We start from the raw sequence: 22,549 nt of genomic DNA, 5'->3' as shown, positions 1-22,549 counted from the left end.
TCAGGGTCAGGTCCCTCTAGGGGTTTGTCATTCTCAGGATTTCTAAACCCAAGGCACACAATGGCTGAGAGATCCCATGTCCCCCCCACCTGCATTCCACCACCTATCTACTCAATGCCAAGATATAAGCTCTTCCATTACGGGCAAGAAATTCCTCAGACCTTTTCTATCGTAAATTTATGGTACAACATAGATCTCGAAAGGAAAGATAAATCACCCTAGATGTTGGAAAGATGGTGTGCAGAGATTACCATTATTATGCTCATCACATGCCATCTTTGGAGACAAGGGGGGGACCAGTAGCGGATAGGGGGGCACCCATACTCTGCTACACTGCATGTATTTAATAGGTAAGACAAGGCAGTAGCATCACCTCCACCACAATCCATGCATATTTAATGCAGCTGTAGGCTACAGGTGCAAAGGCACATGCAGGGACTAAAAGATTAACATCCTCACTGGACCTAATATTACCCCTGTGCATGCATTCTCCTACAAATCCAAACATTCAACCCCCAAAAACCCACCCTTTTGTTTTTTTCTTGCAAAATATCCCATTTTGGGGTTTATTTTTCCCCAAGCCCAGATTTGCAGCTAAGAAGAGGTACCTACTGTGTCAGGACAGGATCCAGGTGAACATCCAGGATATTTTAGAGCTGAAGGACCGGAAATTGACCATTGGAGCCAATGTTGGCACAAGTAGCCGTGACATACCCCCAGATTAGTAGTATTCCAGCTCAACGTGTTCATTCAACTCTACCTGCAACTTCATGGATTATTTTACAGGGTTCGTAAAAAAAAATATATATACCCATCCCCTAAAAAATAATAATTAAAAAACATAAGACCAAGATATAGGAAGAGTAGACCTGTTCTTCAAACTTTCGCTGTCCAAGGTGCTGAAATTAAACCAAAGCAGCTCCCTCCACCTGAGGTCCCTTCACAAGGTGTCCAAGGGAGAAGGACAGTGATGAAACCCTCAGTCTGCACCTCTTGGGTTGTGCCTTAAAATCCAATCCATCGCTGGTCCATACGAAGCCTCCAATCTTCATAGTTATCCCACAGCTTCCCTGCGCACCATAACTCATCGGGCTTGTCTACGTCCAGCCAAATCCCGATAAAGAAACTTTCACCCTTTCCAAAAAAAAAAAAAAAGATCTGATTAAATTTCCAATCACAGCCCAGTGCAGCTCTGCATGGTGGCTTCTTTTTCTCACCCTGCCTATTTCTTGGATCCTGTAATCCTGATGCCCAAACTCCAGGCATTCAGTGTTCTCCTTCTGCTCAGCCTCCTCTGCAATTTCATGATATCACATTCGCTGAGAGATGCAGCCTGCCATAAATCCTTCAGCCTTGCTTGGAAGCACCTGGTGGATTTTTCATATCATTCCCCTGGTTGATGATGATCTTGGGATAGCAAAAAAAAAATTAAAAAAAACCTGAATTGAGCAAGATCTGTCTCCACATGGGGTGCCTTGTCGGAGGGACTTAATTTAGGATTCTCCATCAAATTCTGCATTCACCATCTGCAAACTACTGCCCCAATCCATGCCTGTGATGTGTCAACCAGTGGATCCTTCTAATTCAGGCAAATCCTGCTGGAACTGTGTGCGCTGCTCCTTCTCTTTCTGCTCAACCCCCTCCACTCAGGAAAACAGGAGAAAAAAAAAACTACTTAATTCTACAGCATATCCAAAAATCAGGTGCTTATAGTTCCTTGTTCCAGCAGAGAAATGCACAATTCATGCAGCAGAGCTTCCTTTACTCCACAGTCTCCGGCCAGATGAACATGGATCTTGCAATAACTCCTTATTGCAATTTCAGATTTCACATCTAGTGAAGCTTTGCTTCTTTCTCCGACTCCCTCCTCCCCCCCACATTCCTCCCCCCTCTTCCATCAACCTTTTCCTATCCGCTTTCCCTTTTTTTTCCCCTTTTTTTCCTCTTCACCTCCCTCTCCCACTTTTTTTTCCTCCTTTTCTCTGCTTGTGATGAATAAAATACAATTACCCAATTACCTCCCATCATCTTTGCACTGATTGGTCAATTGCATTAACACTTGATGTCTTTGAATAAGGGAATGAAGCCAACTGGCAGTGCAGGGCTGCCACCTACCTGTCACTGTGGGGAACTGCAGGACTCAATGCCCACAAACTTGTGTCTTAGAGACAGATATACACATGTGTTGTTGTCAGAGCCGGGTTTTCTACACTTCGATCAAGGTAAGCTTTAAATTGGAATAGAAATAAGCAGCAAATCTTAAATAAGGGGAAACCTTTAGATTTTAGCTGCAAGAACTACATCTACCAGCATAACTCCAAAGAAGCACAGATAATTGCCCGTATTGTATCTATTGACCTCTAGAAGGTAAATAATGCATATTGGAATCACAGCAACATTAAAATTATCAGTTGGCATGCTGGGACATGTAGTCTGGCTGCTTTATTATCTCCTCGTCTCACTAAAGCTTGGATCGAAACCAAATCATATAAAAATAGAAGGCGGAAAATAAAAGAAAAATGACGTAAATCATCATCGTCAACACATCTGCGCTGTACGCCACGTCTGGAGAATAGTCTTAACTCCTTCATATCCCATGCAGAATGACTACTGCACTGCTGGGATTGTAGGACATACGGTGGGACGCCGTTTGGCACCAGGCCTGTTTATTTGGCATGACTTCTTGGTTAAGTCTAGTGGATGTCTTCTACCCTACCTCTCCACAATATTGGAAAGAGAATAGTGCTTTGATCAGTCTGAAGGGGGGCTTCATCAGAGAAATAACCTTACCTCGTCCTCTGCCGTCTGATTCCTGTGTTCCCTGCAAAGTTATTTCTCCAATGAAGCCCCTTTAGATGGTTTGGGATAACTGGAAGAATGACTATCCAAAGAAGAAAAGGTGACACTTCCATGAGTCCAGTATGTGCCAACAGTAAAGCCTCCTGAGACCCTTCATGTGTGGGGGTTTCTCATCCATGGAGGGGGTTCATTAAAGGGAATCTGTCACCTATTTTCACCACCATCAGGGGCTTATCTACAGCATTCTGTAATGCTGTAGATAAGCCCCCGATGTAACCTGAAAGAGAAGAAAAACGAGTTATATTATACTCACCCAGGGGCGGTCCAGGTCCGGTTTTGGTCCAAAGGGTGTCGCAGTCCGGTCCGGCGCCTCCCATCTTCTAACGATGACGTCCTCTTCTTTGCTCCTCGTTGCGGCTCCTGGGCAGGCCCTCTGCTCTGCCCTGTTGAGGGCAGAGCAGAGTCTTGCAGTGCGCAGGCACCGGACCTCGCTGACCTTTCCCGGCGCCTGCGCACTGCAGTACTCTGCTCTGTCCTCAACAGGGCAGAGAAGTGCGCCTGCACCGGAGCTGCGACAGGAAGCAAAGAAGAGGATGTCATTAGAAGATGGGAGGTACCGGACCGGACCGCGACACCCATCGAACCAAAACCGGACCCGGACCGCCCCTGGGTGAGTATAATATAACTCGTTTTTCTTCTCTTTCAGGTTACATCGGGGGCTTATGTACAGCATTACAGAATGCTGTATATAAGCCCCTGATGGCGGTGCCGGCAGCTGATAGTCGAAAAAATAGGTGACAGATTCCCTTTAACACTTTTACCTAAGACCACGACCAAGAATAAAGAAGGGGATCTAAACATCCTTCAAGAACAACTGCTCCCATCATCCAGGACAATGTGGTGATGATGCTTTTTCCAGTACGATGGAGACCAGGTCCCAAGGCAAAAGTGAGAACCTTGTGGCTCGGTGAGCAAAATGTTGACATTTTGGATCCATGGCCGGGAAACTCCCCAGATCTCAACCCCAAAGAGAAACTATGGTCGATCCTCAAAAAATGACAAACAAAAGCCAGAATTTGTGATAGACTCCAACCACTGATGAGATAAAAACGGGCAGCCATTATGATCTGCCCAGAAGTTGATATCCGGCTACCCGGGTGAAGGGTAGACGTCTTCAAGCATCCTATAGGGTCAACATATCGTCTTAGTGGTTAGTACTGTTGCTTTGCAGCGCTGTAGTCCTGGGTTCAAATCCCACGAAAGACAATATCTGCAAGAAGTTTGTGTTCTCTCCATGTTCCAGTAAGCTCCCTCCGGATTCTGAATTTTTATGTAATACCTCTCCTGACCACAGGGTGCGCTGTTAGCGTGAAGTTGTCTGTGACCTTCTATAAGTATGATGTACAACTCTAAGATGCCAACTAGTGGCAGAAATATGTATTGCAGTATTTTAAAAGTAATAATGCTTTTTGCTAGATAGAAATATAATACAGACAACAATCAATATTTCTTACACTAACAGTGCTAGCATATAATATACGGAATTGGCCTCCAAACTGTGACTGTCCCAGCTGTTGTGAAGCTACAATTCCTAGCATATGGCAGTCCTGGCATGCTGGGAGTTGCAGTTACGCAACAATAGGGGAGCCTCAGATTGAAGACATAATGGGTAATATGATAATAATGCAAATCTGGGATCAAGACCCTCGGTGGCGGCTGTCAGCCAGTGGCCAGAATATATTGCGATCTAGTTTAGCACTGACTAACACGACCCCCGCCCTGATTAGCTGTGGTGCATTTATTTATCTACAGTCTTACGGCCAATTCACTGGGATGTCGCCATGACTTGTGTCCAATAACAACCTCAGCGCAACTACACCGAGCAGCACAACTCTGCTATAGGTAGACATTTCTTTTTTTTTCAAGTTAGATGATTTTAAACAATTTGGTCAGGTCAGGATAACCACAACGTATTCTAGCTCTGCACTGTATGATGGGCACCTTCTGTTATTACACATGATGGCCACTTCCAGGAGAATCTATTCCCACTGATCTAAAGAGATAGAAAATAGATAATGGACATATGATAAATAGATAATAAATAGAGAGATAATAGATAGAGAGATAATAGATAGTAGATGATAGATATATAGATTATAGATGGTAGAAAGTTAGATAGATAGATGATAGTGTAGTGCAGCGGTATCCTTGCTGTGCAGTGACCCAGAAAAGTTCAAAAAGAAAGTCTTGTTTAATGTATCGCATACTCACAAACAGAAAGTAAACTGGTCCTCCGGTACGCAGCCGGAAAAGCAAAGACAGTCCACCACGATCAGTTGCCGTGAACGACTACACCACCATATACGCTGGGGTGCCAGGCTTTAGGCTCTGCTGGGCACTGAGTTGCCTCACACAGAAAGAGCTCTGCGAAAGCCTCCTGCTCAGTCCGCTTCCAAGACCAACAGTGACACACCCAAACCCTCCTGCAGGGTTTTTTTTCCTCTCTCCTAGATTCTGTGGCCATGGGCCACTGGTAAGATTCGGCCTGGAGGAAATGGATCGGCCCCACTACCTTCCTGTAGTCAGTTTAAAAAATAAAAACCCTTATCGGGTTTTCCTGAACAACTCCTTGGTCAAAATAACTTAACCAGGTTCATGCTTACTTTTATTCTGCCTTGTGACCCACAGGTGTCCTGCTGTGACCACAAGGCACTCCAGAGGATCTAATATGCTTCTGAGCATATCCTGGGGGACACATAGCGACCCTCACATAGGACACCGGTCACTGCCTCACAATAGATTATAGATAATAGATATATATGTTAAATAGATAACAATAATCTATTTATAAAGCACCAACATATTCCGCAGCGCTTTACAATTTGCACATATTATCATCACTGTCCCCGATGGGGCTCACAATCTAAATTCCTTCTCAGTATGTCTTAGGAATGTGGGAGGAAACCGGAGAACCCGGAGGAAACCCACGCAAACATGGAGAGAACATACAAACTCCTTGCAGATGTTGTCCTTGGTGGAATTTGGACCCAGGACCCCAGTGCTGCAAAGCTGCAGTGCTAACCACTGAGCAACCGTGCCACCCAATAGATAGATACATAGATAATAATAATCTTTATTTTTATATAGCACTAACATATTCCCCAGCGCTTTACAGTTTGCACACATAATCATTGCTATCCCCGATGGGGATCACAATCTAAATTCCCTATCAGTATGTATATATATATAGATAGATAGAGATAGATAGATAGATAAATAGATAATAGATAGAGATAAATGATAGATAGATACATACATACATAGGTAATAGATAGATCTCCTGACATTGTTACATTGTATCTGCAGTGTTCTCTGCTGTTCCATAGATCACATTTGTTCTATAGATGTAGCTCTGATGACCGGTGATGATGACATTTTGTAGATGTCGCTCTGGACATCCCTGGACTCAGCAGAGCGCTGTTCTTGTGACTGCGGTTTTGGATGTTTGCTCGTCGCCTCTGGGACAGCTGACAGCTCCATTAGGTTGGCGTATGCTGACGGATGAGTATACAGCATACGTGTGAACTCTCTCACATGCTCACATGACAGTGCTGCCCCCGGCTCTGTGCGAGGAGAAGGTTCTCATGTCGGAGAAAAGCATGCTTCACCGTGAATTACTGAGAATGTTTATGGAAGGTTTAGGAAGCGGGAATATCTCATTTACTAATTGCATCATATTACACCATAGCAGCGGATTATGGCGAGAAAATCCCTGATCGCCCCGACTTCTGCCATTTACCATAGATCAGATGCTCTGCTCGCAATCCACATACAATGCACTGCAGAGAGGTTATTATAGGAAGCCATTGTGGAGTGTGGGGGGTATTCAGGGTCTGAGAAGCCCACCAGAGCACCAACATGACTAATGGTGGATCCAGGCTCTTAAAGGGGTATGCTCAAGGATTAATGCTATACCTTATCTGTGTGATGAGGATAACTGCACCATCACTTCCCAACTTTTGAAGATCAGAAACATGGACAAATGATGTGGCGTGTGTATTGAGGAGCAGCAAATTGTGTCCAGGTCAGTGGTGGCTGGACGGGAGGCCACGAATCTCTAAGGCGGAGTTTACTCTCCATGTGAACACGACCTCAGCGTTACAGTTGTATTACATTTTTAATAGGTTTAATAGAAAAAAAAATATCAATCACAACTTTTTATTTGCATCATTTACGAATTCCCATAAATAATCTGATCCCATTGTTTTATGGGTCGTTACGATTACAGGGATACAAATGTGTCCATGCTATTTACTGACTTGTGATGTTCATTATTATTTTTTTTTTTTTTTTTTTTAAAAGCGCATTAAAGGTGACATGATGTTAAATGTTTTTCATTATTTTTAAGTAATTTTGTTGGATAAAAAATTCTCTTTTGTTCTCCCTCTAGAATACAAATACATAGAAATACACTGCTGTGTACAATGTATCAGTACAAGATGCCTGCGGAGTCAGAGCCTGCAATACAGATCAAGTGTACAAACTTCTCCCCATTACTTCACCAAATCTTGTGTCTCAATTGCTTTAGCTCCTGCCTGTAATGTTCCAAACAAATATAAACCTCAAATTATGTTCAATAATAATCCCTTCACATATAGAACAATATACCAAAAGAGAAAAACGAAGGAACAAGATCCCAAAATATAACAAATTTTATTGCACCATAGATAAAAAGTAAATATCATACAACACCATATCTTAATAAATACAATACAGAGTATAGAAAGGGGGAGAGAAATACTTCACCCTAGTACCAGTAAACTCATAGTTTGTGGATTGGAGACAAACTGAATAAAGGCACCCTGCACCTAAATAAGGCGCAGCACAGATCTATTATATATTACTGTACTGAATATGCAGCCTAAAAGTAACCAGCAAGATGCAACATATTACCATAACAAGAGGTACACAAAAAGAATCGCCATATGAAAAAATACCAGTGTACCTGTAGTCTTGCTGCCACCCAGGTGGATGGGACCTGTAACACACCCCGACGCGCGTTTCACCGCCTCTGCAGTTTCATCAGGAGGTGCCTGTAATGTTGTGGGTTTGATTACAGGGGAGACTCAAAAAAATAAAATTAATTATTTTTAGCAGTTTTATAGGAACAAAACAAAAATCTGATTGTTTCTTCAGGGCACATAAATACATTGAAATATACAATGTATCTCTATGTACCTGCATAATCTGATTCTGGGTTCACTGTCTGCAATACAGGTCAGGATTACCAAATTCACATATGTCTATTATGGGCTGTGGCTCACAGCTAAAGCTGCTGCCTTTGAACATTGAGATGTGAGCTTGAGTCCTGATCATTGAATATTATAATTTAATTTATGCAAAGGGTTGAGGCCCCACCCCTGAGAAGGAGGAGCTATGGAGCAAAGAAGTCTAGTAATGAGCAAACTTGCTCAGATAACGTGTTATCCGAGCATCCTCGGGTGCTAACTGAATGTCTTTGGCTTGCTAGAAAAATATGTTCACGTTCCCGCGGCTGTTCGACAATCGCAACAGATGTAAGGACTGCCTAACAAAAACGAACTCCAGGCATGTGTTGCTGCTGTCAAACAGCCGTGGGAACTCAAACTACACATTTAAAATCTGTCCCAAAGCCCCTGGATATGATGTCACAGTACGGAGTCCTATATACAGTGGGTACGGAAAGTATTCAAACCCCTTTAAATTTCTCACTCTTTGTTTCATTGTAGCCATTTGGTAAATTCAAAAAAAATTATTTTTTCTCATTAATGTACACTCTGCACCCCATCTTGACTGAAAATAAACAGAAATGTAGACATTTTTTCAAATTTATTAAAAAGAAAACTGAAATCTCATATGGTCATAAGTATTCAGACCCTTTGCTCAGTATTGAGTAGAAGCACCTTTTGAGCTAGTACAGCCATGAGTCTTCTTAGGAATGATGCCACAAGTTTTTCACCCCTGGATATGGGGATCCTCGGCCATTCTTCCTTGCAGATCCCCTCCAGTCCCGTCAGGTTGGATGGTGAACGTTGGTGGACAGCAATTTTCAGGTCTCCCCAGAGATGCTCAATTGGATTTAGGTCAGGGCTCTGGCTGGGCCAGTCAATAATGGTAACAGAGTTGTTCTGAAGCCTCTCCTTTGTTATTTTAGCTGTGTCCTTAGGGTCAGTGTCTTGTTGGAAGGTGAACCTTCGGCCAAGTCTGAGGTCCAGAGCACTCTGGAAGAGGTTTTCATCCAGGATATCTCTGTACTTGGCCACATTCATGTTTCCTTCAATTGTAACCAGTCATCCTGTCCCTGCAGCTGAAAAACAACCCCATAGCATGATGCTGCCACCACCATGTTTCACTGTTGGGATTATATTGGTCAGGTGATGAGCAGTGCCTGGTTTATCAGTCATTGTACAGGAGGAGGAGGACGAGGTGAGGGTGTTGCATCACTTATTGTGAATGGTGGATCCAGTGTTATCTACTCTATATAGAGGTGTTGTCACTCATTGAACACAGGGTCGAGCAAATTGGAATACTCGGGTACTCGACCCGAGCAACGAGCCCAATGTAAGTCTACGTAAAAACAGAGTATCTTTACTACAATCCTCCCTGGGGTCCTTCTAAAGTCTAAAAATGTCTGAAATTATGGAAACTGCTCAAATGACATGGGGACATCATGGGGAATGCCCTTGGAAGCATTTCTGACTCCCAGGTCACAGCTGTGAACAATGTTGTCAGAGTCTTACGCCATTTTTACAGGTGCACCAAAAAACATACAAAAACGAAACCAAAATGGATTTTTCTGGGAAATATGTTAAGGAACATCCTTTCCAGGGTAATGACTTTTATATAAGACAAAATAACCCAAAACAAAACTTTTCCTCCACCACTTTGGATATGCTCACACATAGCGTTTTTGATGCGTTTTTCAACTTTACCACTGCTTTCAACCAATATAAATGCATTCACTGGAAAATGTCACTTTAACAGTTTACAACTGTAACACCTGCACAGGAAATTGTCAGAGCATCTACCGACATTGGAACTTACGGACCCTAAGAAAAGTTTTGCAGTGGCTGTTAAACTGGGACCTACAGACACTAATCGTTTTCCTCCTGAGTGGCAGAAGACTACAATTCCCAGGTACCCTTGTTTCAGTGAGATAATAGAAGAAGAGAGAAGAAGGGACTTGGGGAGGACGCTGTGAAGAAAGTGAAAGTAAATGTGCAGATGAGGGAGAACGTGTCTGCTGCTTGCTATGAGAGACAGAGCGGTGTGGATCTTGATTCCCCTAAGTTGCAGAGTGTGGGGGACCCCGCGGAGATACCCATGTTGCTGGAGAGAGCAAAGATCCAGACAGTCCTGCCGGCACTCCCATCGCATAAAGGTCTAAATCCTGCAGCCCCCAGCTGGAGTCCAAAGAATCCCCCGACTGTTAGAGACACAGTGAGTGCCCTTCTGAGACTTGTGGTTCTATCAGCGTTATTTACAGTGAGTACATGGCAACCTAGACTATTGACAGCAACATTCATCTAAGTGCACCCACGGTTGCTACTTTGCACGCCAACATCCGTGGCAACTGGGCCCCAACATTTGGACTGAGTCAATACAAAAGAGGGGGAACCTGCCATGTTATATTTGCAGGGTTGGAGTTGAATTAGATTGTGATGTGTATATGACTTTTATAGAGCACCGTTAATTGCATTGTATGTTTATTCCTTTAAACCCACCTCAATTCTGCTGCATAGCAATAAATCTGTTAGGCTGTTTTACTCCTGTTTCCTGAGTGTGTACCGAGCTGTGGCAGGGGCTTCCTGAATCAGCCCCTGGCAGAAGATGACTGTCCTTCTGCAGCCCCAGAGACAGAGCTCCAATCAAGATTCGGGTGGAGGCACAGCGCCCTAGAGAGGTGAGACCCCCATAACACCCAGAGTACTGTGGTAGTCCTAAAGAGGTGTTACACAACCTTATTTGGCCACGTGGTGTGTGACACCTCATCAGACACATCCTGTTTCATTTATGAAGGAGTGAATCTTATAGTCACAGAGCCTACTTTTAGAGACCCATCAGCCGGCTATGCTTTGTTGTTCCCATTATTAAACATTGGGTCTTTTCTACTGTTATTGCATATGCAGTGAGTGGCAGGGCTGCCCGAAATTTGGACGCACCCCAACATCCCATTGAACAGACGTAATGAATGACCACATGCAACCATAGTTTCCAGTATTCATTTGGTACTCCCATACTGTTAGAATATGCATTGAATGCAAGACCTGCCCCACACCAAATTTACACACACCCCAATTAGCCTTTGAACCCACGACCTCGATGGCCATAGGAAAACCAAAGTTCCCATTCTGATTTTTTTTAAGTCACCTAAAGTTTGCCCATGAGGTGAAAACAAGGTCTGCCCATAAGTTGCACACACTCCAATCCCACAATGAATAAAGGGGAGGATGGTCTCCGCAAAATGTTTTCCCAATTTACAGGAGCGGGTCTCCTATACTTGTAATGCCCATACACTAAGTTTATTGACTGACAAACATTTCCCCCTGGGGGTACATCTCAACCTATTGTGTAAATTTTTTTTTTTTTTTTGATGACCATCATAAACATTCATGCAAAAAAGTATAGTGGCTGTTGCATCACGGACCACGATTACCCTGGTGATCTAGTGGTGGTGTCAGAAGAGACGTGGAGCATGGCCTACTAAAACTGTTTTCCCAGTTTACAGGAGCGGGTCTCCTATACTTGTAATGCCCATACACTAAGTGTAAAGGATGAAAAACATTTTCCCCTGGGGTGGACACCTCAACATAGAATGTAAACATTTTTGGAACGGGAATCATAAACACCCTTGCAAAAATTTCTAGTGGCTGTTGCATCATGGACCACTGTCACCCTCGTGTTCTAGTGGTGATGGAGGATGAGGATGAGGAGAAGGAGGAGGGGGACACCAAATAGCCAAAATCAGGAAGCGTATACCCATGTTTCTATGTGAAGAGGTACATGGGAATATACCTCACAAAAAAAGACACTGTATTTGAGGTTATGTTTCGCTGTTATCAGTCGGTGGGCTACAGAAGTATGCCCCAATCCAGCCCTTGCTCATTTTTATAAGAGTCAGCCTGTGCAGTTTAAGTTGACAGGTGGAAGCGCTTATCAGTTATAATTCTACCAGCGGCACTAAAAACCCGCTCTGACAAAAAGCTTGTGGCAGGAGATGCCAGGACCTCCAAGGCGTAGAGAGCCAGTTCATGCCACGTATCTAGCTTTGAGACCCAATAACTAAAAAGCACAGAGGAATTTTGGAGGACGTTGGTACGGTCAGCGAGGTACTCACTCAGCATCTTCCAAAACATTCCATTCCTTGTGACATTACCCCGCGCCTCTGGGCCAGGGCAATGGGAGGGTCTGAGAAAACTCTCCCAGAAACGGAACTTTGCCAGTGTTTTCTAGCCTCGGCTGGATTAGAGTTATGTCTCTCTTGCCTGTACTCCTTGGTTGTCCAACGAACTGTCACATCTGCCGTCAGCGTTTTCAGATGGGAATTTTTTTAATAATTTCGCAACAAGTGCCTTCTGGTACTGCACCATTTTAGCACTCCTGTCTGCCTCTGGAAGAAGAGATTGAAATCTCTCCTTGTAGCGTGGGTCTAGAAGTGTCACCAACCACGGACTGTCAGCCAAAATTTTGACAATACGAGGGTCATGGGAAAGGGAGCGCAACATAAAGTCAGCCATGCTTGGCAGACTGCTAACAGGCAAGATTCCGTGTCCTCACCAAGAGGACGAATGACCATGCTCTTATTTTCCTCCTCCCTGTCATCAGTCCATTCACGGTGAACAAACGGTATGACAGATGTGCTTGTTGTACTGTCTATAGCGCACGAAAGTAGCTCCTGTTCTTCCTCCTCCTCTTCCTCATTGTCAGCCAATCCACTTTGTGATTACATGAGGCTGGACTGTGTGTAATTACCCTGTATGCTTCCTTGCTCCATGTCCTCGTGCTCTGCCTGCAATGCATCCTCTTTGATTGTGAGCAGAAAGTGTTTCAGAAGACAGAGAAGCGGGATGGTGACGCTAATTATGGCATAATCGCCGCTCACCATCTTGGTGAACTCCTCAAAGTTTTGTAGGATGGTAAATAGGTCTGACATCCATGTCCACTCCTGAGGTCTTATGTGTGGATTCTGAACTGAATACCGATGGCCTTGTTGATACGGGTAGTCAACAACTGCCTTCTTCTGCTCACAAATCCTTTCCAACATCTGCAGTGTTGAGTTTCAATTCGTGGGGACATCACACACCAGTTGGTGAGCTGCAAACGCTGCTGAAGCATGGCAAGGGTGGCAGAAGCTGGAGCTGACATTCTAAAATGAGCACACAGGCAGTGTACTTTGACAAGCAGATCCGGCAGCTCCGGGTAGCTTTTGAGAAACCGTTGAACAACGAGGTCAAGCACATGGGCCAGGCATGGTACGTGTGTCAGTTCGCCTCGCCTCAGAGCAGCCACCAGGTTCCGAACATTGTCACACATAACAATGCCTGGCTGTAAGTTCAGAGGTGTCAGCCACTCATCTGATTAGCTTCAGCACAGCCTATTGACGCTTGGCTGAGGCAGTGCTGCAATGCTTCCAGCTTGTGACTGATGTGCTCATTTCAGAGATGGAGGCTGAAGAGGAGGTGGTGCAGGAGCTGTAGACTGTGGGGGCAACCCTGATTGACGTAGGGCCCGCAATCCTCGGCGTCGGGAGGACGTGTTCCATTCCAAGGTCTGTCTGGGTCCCGGCTTCTACTATGTTAACCCAGTGTGCTGTCAGCGAGATGTAGCGTCCCTGTCTGCAAGTACTTGTCCACATGTGTGTGGTTAGGTGAACTTTCCCAGTAACAGCATTGTTCACGCCACAGGTAATGTTAAGGGACATATGCTTGTGTAATGCCGGGACGATACAACGGGAGAAATAGTGGCGGCTGGGGACCAAGTACCTTAGGATGGCCGCCATCAGGTTGCGGAAAGCTTCCATCTCCACAAGACTAAAAGGCAATATTTCAACCACAAGCAGACGAGAAATGTGCAAGTTTAGTACTGTGATCTGTGGGGCATTGGCTGCGTATTTACGCTTGCATTCCATTGACTGGGGTATGGACAACTGAAGGCTGCGCTGGGACAAGGACGTGGACGTGCTTGATGGTGCTATTTGACTGTGGGCAACGGCAGCTGCAGGGCAGGAGGCATCTTCGCATGCACCGTGGACAGGGGATTAGCATGCATGCACAACAGTGGAAGAAGCAGTGTTTTCACCCACAGACTATGTTCCTGGAGACTGGAGTTCGGCCCACAAAGTCGGGCTCTTTGTTGCCATGTGCCTAATCATGTTGGTGGTGGTCAGGCTGTTAGTTTTGCTACCCCTGCTGATGCGGGCATGGAAAGTGGTGAAAATGGCCTGTTTGGGGTTATCCGCAGAGTCTTTAAAAAACAGCCAGAATCAGGAAGATCTAACAGTTGTACTGCCAACTTCCATCGTGTTAGTGTTACGAGTAACGGTTGCCTGCCTTCTGTCTGCAGCCACCACACTGCGTCTTCGTGCCTGTTGGGGTGCTATGCCTCCCTCCCCCTGTGTGCTGCTGTCCTCGCTCTGCATGTCCTCCTGCCAGGTTGGGTCGGTTACTATATCACCCACCATTTCGGCTTCTACTTCCGCACCCTGGTCTTCCTCCTGACTTGCTGCTAATTTGCTGGCAATTTTGTCTCATTATCGTCCATCTCTTGTGACATGTTCCCACCGTCGCCTTCGTGTGACCGTGGCTGCTCAAATACTTGGGCATCGATACATGTGATTTCATCTTGCCTCCCTTCTAGTGGACTGGGCGAGAAGCCTGAATCTGTAAATGGAAAAGTGAACAGCTCTTCGGAGTGTCCAAATGTGGGATCAGTTGTCTCCGGGCACTTAGCATGGTGGGAAAAAAGAGGATCAGGGTAAGGAATATGTGGTCTAGACTCACAGCTACTAAGACTTGACTGTGTGGAAGGTGGTGGTGGAGGTGGCAAACTGACTGGAAGCATTATCCACTAACCAACCAACAACAGTATTGCACTGCTCTGGTTTCAATAGTGATGTCCTGCTGCAGGCCCCTAGTAATTGGGTCATGAAGGGCGGGCGCGAAGTTGTGGGTGTTTGTTGTGGCACAATTTCAGCTTCCCCACGTCCTTGGCGTCTGCATGCACCATCACCATCACGTCCACTTCCCCGTCCCTTGCCAAGCGCCTTGCCCATTTTAAATGGACTACAATATTTTTATTTTTCACGTTCACTACAAATGGCTGAATTGGCAGTGAACTTGTATGTGATCCGTGTGAGGGAAAGCCACACTTTAAAATAGCTGGACTGTAGGTAAAAATTTGTTTTTGGCTATCAAACTGGTGTCAATGACTAAGGTAAGCTACAGCAAAAACAGTAGAATGTAGGCCTGAAATGCCACAATTTGTAGCCCACAGATAGATCGTATATTGGATAGGCAGCAGATAGTAATGGAATGAACCCTCTTGATGTATGCAGTGATATCTATATACCCACATACAATGCCTGCATGCCTTGCACTGATGTGTATATACCCACATACACTCCCTGCCTACCTAGCACTGCAATCTATATACCCTGTAATTAGTCCTTAGAAGGACTGTTAGTTTTGCTGGATATGTGGATTCTATGATGGTATACCCACACTAACAAATAAAAGCACAAATCCGTCCCTATCTCAGCAGTAGCTTGCCCTACACAGTCTGGTTCCGAAGCTGAATGCGCCGAGCAGGGCAGCGTCCAGTCTCTTATACCCCTGATGACGCTGTGTGGACAGTCAATCACTGTAATACCACATCAGAGATGGCTGCGGCATTACAGTGCATGGCAGACAATCCCTGCATGTTGATTGGTGCTCTAAAGAGCGGCAAACTTGCAGGGCAGAGAACCAACCATAATCCCGGAAATGCTCGGTGCTCACCGAGTACTGCGAGTATAGCGATACTCGGGCAAGTACAGAGTAGTGACGAACATGCTCTCTCATCACTAGTTATCAGTGATTGTACAGGAGGAGGGGAGCTGAGACATCACCTATTGTGAATGGTGGATCCTGTATTATCTACTGTATATATAGGTAGCATCCATCATTGTATAGGAGAGGAAGGAAGTGAGCTGTAGCATAATCTCTTCTGAATGTCAGATTCTGTATTATCTACTGTATATAGAGGTGTTATCAGACATTGTATAGGAGGAGGTAAGCTGTGACATCACCTATTGTGAATGGTGGATCCTGTGTTTTCTACTGTATATAGAAGTGTTAACAGTCATTGTACAGGAGGAGGAGGTGAGCTGTGACATCATCTCTTGTGAACGGTTGATCCTGTGTTATCTACTGTATATAGAGGTGTTATCAGTCATTGTACAGGAGGAGGAGGTGAGCTGTGACATCATCTCTTGTGAATGGTGGATTCTGTGTTATGTACTGTATATAGAGGTGTTATCAGTCAATGTATTGGAGGAGGAGGTGAGCTGTGACATCACCTATTGTGAATGGTGGACCCTGTGTTATCTACTGTATATAGAGGTGTTATCAGTCATTGTAGAGGAGGAGGAGGAGGTGAGCTGTGACATCACCTATTGTGAATGGGGTATCCTGTGTTATCTACTGTTTATAGAGGTGTTATCAGTCATTGTACAGGAGAATGTGGAGGTGAGTTGTGACATCACCTATTGTGAATGGTGGATCCTGTGTTATTTACTGTATATAGAGGTGTTATCAGTCATTGTACAGGAGGAGGTGAGCTGTGACATCACCTATTGTGATTGGTGGATCCTGTGTTATCTACTGTATATAGAGGTGTTATCAGTCATTATACAGGAGGAGGTAAGCTGTGACATCACCTATTGTGAATGGTGGATCCTGTGTTTTCTACTGTATATAGAAGTGTTAACAGTCATTGTACAGGAGGAGGAGGTGAGCTGTGACATCATCTCTTGTGAACGGTTGATCCTGTGTTATCTACTGTATATAGAGGTGTTATCAGTCATTGTACAGGAGGAGGAGGTGAGCTGTGACATCATCTCTTGTGAATGGTGGATTCTGTGTTATGTACTGTATATAGAGGTGTTATCAGTCAATGTATTGGAGGAGGAGGTGAGCTGTGACATCACCTATTGTGAATGGTGGACCCTGTGTTATCTACTGTATATAGAGGTGTTATCAGTCATTGTAGAGGAGGAGGAGGAGGTGAGCTGTGACATCACCTATTGTGAATGGGGTATCCTGTGTTATCTACTGTTTATAGAGGTGTTATCAGTCATTGTACAGGAGAATGTGGAGGTGAGTTGTGACATCACCTATTGTGAATGGTGGATCCTGTGTTATTTACTGTATATAGAGGTGTTATCAGTCATTGTACAGGAGGAGGTGAGCTGTGACATCACCTATTGTGATTGGTGGATCCTGTGTTATCTACTGTATATAGAGGTGTCATCAGTCATTGTACAGGAGGAGGAGGATGTGAGCTGTGACATCACCTATTGCGAATGGTGTATCCTGTGTTTCATTGAAAAAAACTTGTCAGACTATTACGAAGCTCAGAGAGAAAAGTACAAGAATTTTATTATGTTTAATATAAAAAAATGTGTTTGAAAAAGATTGTAATCAGATAAAAAAAAGATTTAACACTTGGGTCATTTTCTACTTGTTTATTTGAAGTTAAAATGAAGACATAAAATATAAATTCAGCTTGAACTCAGTCTACATTTATTTTAAAGTTTACTTTTTTCATTTAAAGTTTCTGATCTGGCAATATATCAGCATCTGGTGCATCCAATCTGTTCTGCCTGATCTGCTGGTTACAAAAATACATTTTTGGCCGGTTTTGCATGATAAGTGCACGTTTTATTGAGTTCACACAATGTGTTCTTCCTAACTGTTCATGAAATAATATCGGTGCTGAAATAATAAGTGCAGTGCTATTTTTTCCCCTCGTTTAGCTAAATTCAGTCATTTTGTCAATTTCTCAAACGCTGGAAAGTGTCCAAGATTTGAGCATCTCTCTTTCCACACAGGTGGTTTTAAATGACTGAGAAATTAAGTAATTTGTGCTGGGAATTCATTAGTATCGATACATTTGAAGCTCACAATTCCTATCTGTGTTATCTCCCTCCAAAGGGCAAATACTGAGCAGAGGCGTCCAAAGTAAGAATCAAAATCATGACACATCTAGAATTGGAGAATCCGGCTTTTATTTAATTTCTGTCACGATCCGTTTTTGGATCTATGTCAGATCTGCATTCTCAGATATAAACTTTTTACCTTTCCTGCCATCGGGGGTTAATGTCAGTTTTTCCCCCCAGTGGCCACTGGTGTTACTACATGTTTAGTTAGTCTGCTGGTGATGACCATTCCCACCTTCCTATATAAGGTCACCTGGTGCATCAGCTGACTGTTGGTTATAACAGGTCCTTTGGAAACCAACCGTGCTGAAGAAAGGATCTTTCTGGTGCAGTGCTGCTTCAGCTGAATGCTGTGATTGGGTGCCTTACTCTGCTGTTCGGTGCATTGCAGCAGAGAAAGCTAAGTGTTGTTTATCTTACCTTATCTGTTATCTTTCCATGGTGTAGTATGAGTGCAGCGGTGGGACCAGTGTCCGCACTTACCAATTCCCTATTGAGGGATAGGTGCAGGGCAAGTGAGGGCTAAGGTATCCTGCTCGGCAACAGGTTGAAAGAACCTGTGTAGGGATGTCAGGATAGACCAGGGCACAGCCTCAGGAGAGTGCAGGAGGTGCCCATTTCCCCGTTCCCTATCGCAGGGCTCACTGTTGTAATTGTGTCCCCAGTGTTCCCTTGTTTATTTGCTGTTTAGTGACCGACCGATTGCTGGGTCGTGTCACACAGGGCCAGTCACTTTGTGACAATTTCCTTCTTCTTTTCTTTTCATGTGGAAGTGAATGATAATGTTGTCCCATTCTTGGTTCCTAATTTATATTATGCTTGTAGTAAGAAATTATGGGGTCACAATTCAGAAAGGAAGATATCCTTATATCCCACTATTTCTCTTGTGCTGCACCAGTTCCCCGGAATGTGCTACCCTAGACAATCAAATTTTAATCACACCCTAAAACCTACTATTTTTAGGGAACACTATAGTTTGACTTCCAAGACTTTATTCTATGATACCCCACACACTTTCTCCACTATAATTCACTGCTTATCTCTGTCCGACATCTCCTATGCTAGACATCAAACAATTATGCATGATTGACAGATGTCTCGCCCAACCTTTCCATAGACGTGTATGCTCACCTCATGCGAGCAATCATGTGTTTTATAAATGAGAGCGGGGAAAGTCACTGCCAGCAGACTCCTATAGCAGCAACTTATCTTCCCTGAAAACATAAGGGTCATGTCTGATTTGTTGGGGGCCCCCATGTACATCATATGGATGGCCGGTCCTGCCTAAATTGAGATGTTTGGATGACTTTCTTCTAAATTGTTGCTTGCTATTTCTTCCTTATCTTTCCTTCTGACCCAACATATCCCTAAAATTACAAAAAGGAAAATGGTCTGATACAAAAGTTTCGACACCCTCGGAGATTTGTGTGCGCAGATAACTTTGACCAAGGTTTCAGACCATAATTAGCCCGTTTGGGTTATGACTTGTTCACGATCATCTTTAGTAAAGGCCATGTGATGCAAATTTCCCATCTTTCTAAAACCCATCCTTGCACCTAGGAATTGCGGGGATGGTCCGTTCTCTAGAGATGGTAGTTGGCGTTAGATTAAACCCACCCCAGGTTGGTTGCTCCTTCCAGTATTAGCGGTGGGAGATCGTGATGGGTGGTACTTTCGGCGAGATATAGTGGGGGTGACCAACTGATGCACCTCCTCTGTGTTACCATCGACAAAAATACAAAAATAGGCTAAAACAGAATACTCAGGATGGACGGCAGCAATCAGATCGTCGTGACCACGACCAATATATACCAGGAGGAGCATGACAGCGGCATACAGCTGTATCCGATGTTATAGTTGGGGGTTTGGGTTTTATGTATATTTCCTCTAAGAATGCGTCTTTGATCCTTTTATTATTCAATTTTGTATAACCTCATTTCATTGTGCATCAGAGATCCCTAGTAGAAAAAAGTAAGACTGAGTCGATGTCTTTTGTGGGAAACTGCACCCACAATCTTAGACTACAAGTATAAATAATTTGTGAGGGTCCAATCTCTAGACACCTGATGAGGCCTTATACAGCTGAAAGGAGTTATGTAGTGTATGCACAATTTTAATATTTTTTATCTCATTATTTCTTTTTGATATCATATTTTATACTATTAGCATGTGAATAGAAAATGTTGCACTTGGAGCGCTCACTTGTAATCACAGCAAAATTAGAAAATGAATCTAAACCTTTTAATGCGTAACTGCTGCAAATCTACCTTTTTGGCTGGTAAACATCTTCATCAAAAAAAGGAAAAAAGAAATTGGGATCCCTCCTACTAACAGAAGCTCCAGTGGATCTCCATTTTTTCCACTTCCAATCTAATGCAGGACGGTCATCTAGACAGATCAGGCTATTAATCTGATGTGGGACGGTCTCTTAGAAAGGCTAGGATATCCATTTAATGTAGGAGGGTCATCTAGACAGCCCTAGCATTCCATCTTATAGAAGAGGGTCTCCTAAACAGGCCAAGCTATTCATATAATGTAGAGTGTCTCCTAGACAAAACCAGGCTGTCCATCTAATGCAGGAGGGTCCTTGACAGCAAGACTATTCATCTAATGTAGGAAGGTTTCCTAGACAGACCAGGCTATCCACCTAATGTCGGAGATTCTCCTAGACAGACCAGGCTATCCATCTAATGTAGCAAGCTCTCCTAGACAGACCAGGCTATCCACCTAATGTAGGAAGTTCTCCTAGACAGACCAGGCTATCCATCTAATGTAGCAAGTTCTCCTAGACAAACCAGACTATCCACCTAATGTCAGAGGTTCTCCTAGACAGATCAGGCTATCCACCTAATATCGGAGGTTCTCCTAGACAGACCAGGCTATTCACCTAATGTCGGAGGTTCTCCTAGACAGACCAGGCTATCCACCTAATGTCAGAGGTTCTCCAAGACAGACCAGGCTATCCACCTAATGTCGGAGGTTCTCCTAGACAGATCAGGCTATCCACCTAATGTCGGAGGTTCTCCTAGACAGACCAGGCTATCCACTTAATGTCAGAGGTTCTCCTAGACAGACATGGCTATCCACCTAATGTCGGAGATTCTCCTAGACAGACCAGGCTATCCATCTAATGTAGCAAGCTCTCCTAGACAGACCAGGCTATCCACCTAATGTAGGAAGTTCTCCTAGACAGACCAGGCTATCCATCTAATGTAGCAAGTTCTCCTAGACAGACCAGACTATCCACCTAATGTCAGAGGTTCTCCTAGACAGACCAGGCTATCCACCTAATATCCGAGGTTCTCCTAGACAGACCAGGCTATTCACCTAATGTCGGAGGTTCTCCTAGACAGACCAGGCTATCCACCTAATGTCGGAGGTTCTCCTAGACAGACCAGGCTATTCACCTAATGTCGGAGGTTCTCCTAGACAGACCAGACTATCCACCTAATGTCAGAGGTTCTCCTAGACAGACCAGGCTATCCACCTAATGTCAGAGGTTCTCCTAGTCAGACCAGGCTATCCACCTAATGTCGGAGGTTCTCCTAGACAGACCAGGCTATTCACCTAATGTCGGAGGTTCTCCTAGACAGACCAGGCTATCCACCTAATGTCAGAGGTTCTCCTTGACAGACCAGGCTATCCACCTAATGTCAGAGGTTCTCCTAGACAGAGCAGGCTATCCACCTAATGTCGGAGGTTCTCCTAGACAGACCAGGCTATCCACTTAATGTCAGAGGTTCTCCTAGACAGACATGGCTATCCACCTAATGTCGGAGATTCTCCTAGACAGACCAGGCTATCCATCTAATGTAGCAAGCTCTCCTAAACAGACCAGGCTATCCACCTAATGTAGGAAGTTCTCCTAGACAGACCAGGCTATCCATCTAATGTAGCAAGTTCTCCTAGACAGACCAGACTATCCACCTAATGTCCCAGGTTCTCCTAGACAGACCAGGCTATTCACCTAATGTCAGAGGTTCTCCTAGACAGACCAGGCTATCCACCTAATGTCAGAGGTTCTCCTAGTCAGACCAGGCTATCCACCTAATGTCGGAGGTTCTCCTAGACAAACCAGGCTATCCACCTAATGTCGGAGGTTCTCCTTGACAGACCAGGCTATCCACTTAATGTCAGAGGTTCTCCTAGACAGACCAGGCTATTCCACCTAATGTCGGAGGTTCTCCTAGACAGACCAGGCTATCCATCTAATGTAGCAAGTTCTCCTAGACAGACCAGACTATCCTAATGTCAGAGGTTCTCCTAGACAGATCAGGCTATCCACCTAATATTGGAGGTTCTCCTAGACAGACCAGGCTATTCACCTAATGTCGGAGGTTCTCCTAGACAGACCAGGCTATCCACCTAATGTCAGAGGTTCTCCTAGACAGACCAGGCTATCCACCTAATGTTGGAGGTTCTCCTAGACAGACCAGGCTATCCACCTAATGTCGGAGGTTCTCCTAGACAGATCAGGCTATCCACTTAATGTCAGAGGTTCTCCTAGACAGACCA

The 22,549-nt window shown here is 44.4% G+C and overlaps 1 protein-coding gene across 5 annotated transcripts in view; it reads right to left on the bottom strand.

Moving 5' to 3' along the window:
* LRRC4C (leucine rich repeat containing 4C) overlaps positions 1–22,549 on the bottom strand; it is a 1,128,588-nt gene that overhangs the window by 240,845 nt on the left and 865,194 nt on the right. The window contains exons 1-2 of one of the 5 annotated variants that reach the window (XM_073578600.1): positions 1,218–1,893; positions 870–1,134 (exon numbers count right to left, since the gene is read on the bottom strand). The exons of 2 other annotated variants lie outside the window; for them this stretch is intronic. The gene's annotated coding sequence lies outside the window, so the exon portion shown is untranslated. Of the gene's footprint in view, positions 1–612; positions 1,135–1,217; positions 1,894–7,804; positions 8,507–22,549 lie in introns of those variants that run through there. 2 more of the 5 variants (XM_073578597.1, XM_073578603.1) reach the window with 2 other exon arrangements.

This window comes from Dendrobates tinctorius, unplaced genomic scaffold (genome assembly GCF_039654945.1).
Source record: "Dendrobates tinctorius isolate UK_male_01 unplaced genomic scaffold, ASM3965494v1 ptg000059l, whole genome shotgun sequence".
Lineage (NCBI taxonomy): Eukaryota > Metazoa > Chordata > Amphibia > Anura > Dendrobatidae > Dendrobates > Dendrobates tinctorius.
Note: the sequence above shows the minus strand (reverse complement) of the source record. Positions and strands in the feature narration are given on the sequence as shown.